Source organism: Tachyglossus aculeatus, chromosome 2 (assembly GCF_015852505.1).
Source record: "Tachyglossus aculeatus isolate mTacAcu1 chromosome 2, mTacAcu1.pri, whole genome shotgun sequence".
NCBI lineage: Eukaryota > Metazoa > Chordata > Mammalia > Monotremata > Tachyglossidae > Tachyglossus > Tachyglossus aculeatus.
The window spans coordinates 42,080,575-42,086,363 of NC_052067.1; positions in this window are offsets into that span (position 1 = coordinate 42,080,575).

The window sequence follows — 5,789 nt, forward strand, 5'->3', positions numbered from 1 at the left end:
AGCTGTGTGACTTTGGGCAAGTCACCTAACTTCTCTGTGCCTCAGTGACCTCATCTGTAAAATGGAGATTGACTGTGAGCCCCACATAGTACAACCTGATTACCTTGTATCCTCCCAGCACTTAACAAATACCATCATTATTATTATTATTATTAAAGGGGAGTTTACGATCGAGATTGGGGTTTACAAAATGTGGGGGAAATTACGGTTTAAAGTGGAGCTTACAGCCTAGAGAGGGAGTTTACAGTCTAGAGTAGGACTTCCAATCTAGAGACGGGTTTACAGTCTTGAGTTGGGCTTAAAGTCTGAAGGGGAAGTCTACAGTTTAGAGGTGGAGATTACAGCCTTAGGGGGGCTTACAGTTTAGAGCAGGTTTGCAGTCTAGAGAGGGAGTTTATAGTCTAGAGGGAGATCTTGCAGTCTAGAGTGAGGTTCATTCATTCAATCATATTTATTGAGCGCTTGCTGCGTGCAGAGCACTGTACTAAGTGCTTGGGAAGTACAAACCGGCAACTATTGAGATGGTCCCTACCCAACAATGGGCTCACAGTCTAGAAGGTTTACATCAGAAGGCTTACAGTCTAGAGGGGGAGTTTACATCCAGAGTGGGGCTTTCAGAAAGAAGAGGAGAGAAGGTTTACAGTCTCGAGTGAGATTTACGTTCTAGAATGGGGCTTACAGTCTAGAGTGGGGCTTACAGAATAGTCAAGGTGGGTTTCTTCCTTTGGTAAGGGGAAGATGTGGCAGAAGTTTCCAGGAGAAGAGTACTGGAGATGGAACTAAAGCCATCTGGAGCTTGAGTGCATCATTCGTATTTCCCTGCCCACGTGGAGAAAGGCACCATTAGGTGTGGAACTGAGAACTTTCAACTCCTACTCCTTGGGACAAAACTGGCCACAATCTAATGTTGGGAAGGAAATCGGCTTCCTGGCCTTCCTTCCTCTAGCCAGAGGAGGGTCCGATTTATAGGCCTTTCCTCCCCGCCTCCAAGCTGGGAAGCAGTTCTGAAGGAAAGGGACCTAGAAGTGCACAATCTGGCAAGCTCAGACACAGTGGAGGGAGGTTTTATAGTGCCACTGTTGGGATGAGTGCAAGTGGAGAGTGTCGTAAAACAGGGTAATTAGGTACATCGGTAGGACATCGGCACTGTGGGTGGCTGTTCTGAACAACTACCGGTAGGACCTGACTGTAAAATGGCTTTATGCTGCTATTTGAGTGTATTTAGGGCTGATATGAGTGGAGAGAGAGAGAGAAGAAGAAGAAAAGAAGAAGAGAGAGAGGGAAGTAAAGAGAGAGAAAAGGAAAGGTGAGAAAAAGGGGGGAGAGAGAAAGGAAAGAGAGAAAGAAAGAGAGGAGGGGAAGGATCATATCTACCGCATACCATAAGTTCTCCATCAATTCCACTGATTGAGAGGGAGTAAGCGAGAAGGATCAGAGGTGAGAAAAGGAAAGAGAGAATAGAGGGGAAGGGAGAGGGAGGAATCAAGTCTACCAACTTTATTGTACTCTCCCAAATGCTCAATACAGTGTGCTGAATGCAGTAACTTCTTCATAAATACCCCTGATTAATTGAGGGGGGAAAAGAGAAAAGAGGAGAGAGAGAAAGGGAGAGATAGGGAGACAGGAGGAAACCCCATGGGGAGGAGGGTGTGTGTAGGGGATAGAAGTGGAAAATGGCATCTGGAGTTGAAATGCAGAAAATGCACTTCTTTGGGCAGTGATGGTCCTAAACAATGACAGGCCTGTGAAATGCCAGCAATGAGGAAACCTGCAATAAAAGAATAAAAGGCCTCTTAAAAGCCTTATTGAAGGCACATCCCCTCCAAGAGGTCTTCCCTGACTAAGCCCTCATTTCCTTTTCTCCCACTCCCTTCTGGCACCCTGATTTCTCCCCCCGCCCCACATTCACTCTTCCCTAACGAGGGGTTGCCAAGCAAATTCTCCAAGCATGCAGGTGACAGTCTGTTCTTCCTCTGAAATGGTAATAGACTGCAGACAAGCGAAAGCACATAAGGCGACACGTTTAAGGAAAAATCATCCCAACTGAAGCTACATGATGGTCTTCGGGCTATTCAATCATGACTCAGGAAAGAGTTCCGGAATCATCGTTGACTGTTTCCTCAGATCATCAGCACCCTAAGCGAAGAAGCCGAAAAGCTGGCAAAATGGTGGGCAGCACTTGGAAAGGAAAAAGTCATAAAGCAGGGCTTGGCAGTTCTACCAAAACGTAGTTCGCAAACACCTGGGATTCTGTCGGGCTGGCTGCATAAGGAAGCCAGGTGAATGATTGTTTTAGGGTACTATGCAGAGGGAGGTTGCCGCAGGGCCCTGCTCCAAGGTGGCTTCCCCATGGCTTCCCTCCAAGGTGGTGGCAGAAGGGAAGTGATCCAGTCGTGGGTTCGGGAACCGAACCGCCACGGTTGAGAAGTGATGGCCGTTTAGACAGTGGAAGCGGCTAGAGATGCCCACTTCATGGCTTAGCTTTCAGGGCCGGGTCGGCCCCCGTAACTAGTTTGTCCTCCCCCTACAAGCTGGAAAGGGATAAGAAGTAGACCCCAGAGGGCTCTATTTTATCTCCATTTAGAAAAGAAGCGTGGCCTACTGGATAGACCTCAAGCCTGGGAGTCAGAAGGACCTGGGTTCTGATCTCAGCTCCGCCACTTGTCTGCTGGGTGACCTTGGGCAAGTCACTTCACTTCTCTTGGCCTCAGTTCCCTCATCTCTAAAATGGGGACTAAGACTGTGAGCCCTCTGTGGGATAGGGACTGTGTCCAACTTGCTTGCTTGTATCCATCCCAGAGCTTAATACAGTGCCTAGCACATAGTAAATGCTTAACAAATAGCACTATTATTATTATAACTTTTTGCTGACTGATAAGGAGGAGAAAACATTATTTTATAAGAATCAACCATTTAAAGCTAGTGCATCATAAAATATTTACATGGAAATACTTTAAATATAACAATACAATTCCCTCCTAGATGAAGTGGACACCGTGACCGTGTTTTCAGTTCTCACTGGACAAAGGGGGCTTGAGGGTGAACTACCTCAATTACCAGATGAGGTAATTAAGGCACAGAGAAGTTAAGTGACTTGCCCGGGGTCACACAGCTGATAAGTGGCAGAGCCGGAATTAGGACCCACAACCTCTGACTCTCAAGCCCATGCTCTTTCCACTGAGCCACGCTGCTTCTCATAGGACCTGGGGTCTAATCCTGGCTCCACCACTTGTTTGCTGTGTGACCTTGTGCAAGTCACTTCTCTGTGCCTCAGTTCCTTCATCAGTAAAATGGGGATTCAATACCTGTTCTCCCTCATACTTAGACCGCGAGCCCCATGTGGGGCAGGGACCGTGTCCAACCTGATTATCTTTTATCTACCCCAGTGCTTAGCACAGTGCTTGGAAAATACTAAGCATTTAGATATCATTATTATTATTATTGCTATCACAAGTGAGGTGCGGCGTTCTTTGCACTTGGTGGCTTGTCTATCATCTTGCAGCTGCCTCGGGAACTTGGACGAGTGCAAATTCCATCCTGCTGCTTTAGGCGCATTTCCTTGTTTTCCTGCCACCCGTCTCCCAATGGTGAATGATTGACACCTCCTCGGAGGCACGGAAGAAAAATAACCCAACCCCGCTTTTCTCCTATCAATCCTCAATGGACTAGAGAAGCAGCGTGGCGTAGTGGATAGAGCGTGGACCTAGGGGTCAGAAGCACCTGGATTCTGATCCTGACTCCTCCACTTGGCTGCTGTGTGATCTTGGGGGAGTCACTTCACTTCTCTGGGCCTCAGTTACCTCACCTGTAAAATGGGGATTAGGACTGTGAATCCCAGATAGGACACCATCTACTGACAGGGAATAATTAATATCAATCTGGAAGTCATGGAAGAAAAGTAACTCTCAACTCCACTTTTCCTCCTATGTATCCTCAATGGATTAGAGAAGCAGCATGGCCTAGTGGATACAGGAGAAGCGGCGTGGCTCAGTGGAAAGAGCCCGGGCTTTGGAGTCAGAGGTTGTGGGTTCAAATCCTGGCTCCACCACTTAGCTGTGTGACTTTGGGCAAGTCACTTCACTTCTCTGGGCCTCAGTTCCCTCATCTGGAAAATGGGGATGAAGACTATGAGCCCCCCCATGGGACAACCTGATCACCTTGTAACCTCCCCAGCGCTTAGAACAGTGCTTTGCACATAGTAAGCGTTTAATAAATGCTATTATTATTATTACAGCACTGAGCCTGGGAGTTAGTAGGACCTGGGTTCTAATCCTGGATCCACCACTTGTTTGCCGCGTGACCTTGGGCAAGTCAGTTTACTTCTCTGTGCCTCAGTTACCTCATCTGTACCTCATCTGGGACTATGAGCCCCATGTGGGACATGGTCTTTGTCCTACTTGATTAGATCGTATCAACCCCAACTCTTAATACAGTACCTGGCACATAGTAAACGCTTAGCACATACCCTTAAAAAATGGTATTCATTTAGTGCTTATTGTGGGCAGAGCAGTGTACCAAGTGCTTCTTGGCAAGAACTGACTCCTGCTTTTATCTTTGTCTTATTGGGTCTTTTTTTTTTACTCCCCGCTAGCAGCAATTAGTGGTTCTGCTTAGAAGTATGCTGGGAGAAGCTGACCTGTAGAAGTCACAAAATGACTAGGTGGAGAGGAATGGATTTGGTGTGGAAAACCATTTTGTCCAGCATAATTGCCAAGTCGTTCCTTCGGCCTCAAGGGGAGTGCCTCGTTGAGAGCACAAGTGGATGGTATCGAGAAGGTCCTAATAAACCTTTTTATTTATTTGGAGCGGCGTGGATGATGAAGTCTTGATGGCTATGGGTGGGTGGGTTTTGTGGGTATGGGTGGGTGTGCTGATAGAAAGGTTAAATAACCCACTTTCAGAAGCACTCTAAGCATTAAGCCGGAGAGAAGTGAAAGTCTTATTACACTTAATCTTCGGCATAACAGCTTTAATCTTCTTCTTACTGCCTCATTAAAATCAGTTGAGGAGCAGATCTCGCCCAAATGGGAAAGGTATTTTTAGCGGCGGCCAGAATATACAGTGCCCCTTGCCCTGCGTAACATGTTTTCTGGATTACAGTCAGAACAGATTTCATTTTTTAAGTGCCCTTCTCCTTATGGGCTGCCTGAATTTTCTCTTCCCCCAGGCACCTCTCAATTTCGGCCCTGAAGACCAAGGCTGGCTGAACTCTGAGGAATAGCACTACACCATCCAGAGGGAATTGGGTTAGAATCATTTGAAACCTCAACACCGGCGTTGTGAAATGGATTATTTCAGAAAGTAGAGCCGCAATGGGGCCCAGGGAGATTATTGACCACTCCCAGGGAGTAAGTAGAGCTTCCTCTATAAGCGGAGAAGCCAAAATCTACTCCATTCCACTCTGGATTATTCATCAAGGAAAGCAGCATGACCTAGTGGAAAAAACAAGGGACTGGGAATCAGAGGACCTGGATTCTAATTCAGGATCTGCCAAATGCTTGCTGTGTGACCTTGGGCAAGTCACTTCACTTCTCTGGGCCTTAGTTCTCCTGCTCTCCCTCCTACTTAGACCGTGAGACCCAGGCGGGTCAGAGACTGCGGCCAACCTAATTGAGTTGTTTTTGCCCCGGTGCTTAGAACAGTGCTTGACGCATAGTAAGTGATTAACAAATACCATAAAAAAAGGAATTACACACTTTGTGGAGGATCTGTTGTAGATTTTCAAAATTTTTCCACCGGTGTCACCAACGACTATGGATCTGACATCTGTCGTCCCCCTCCCTGACAGG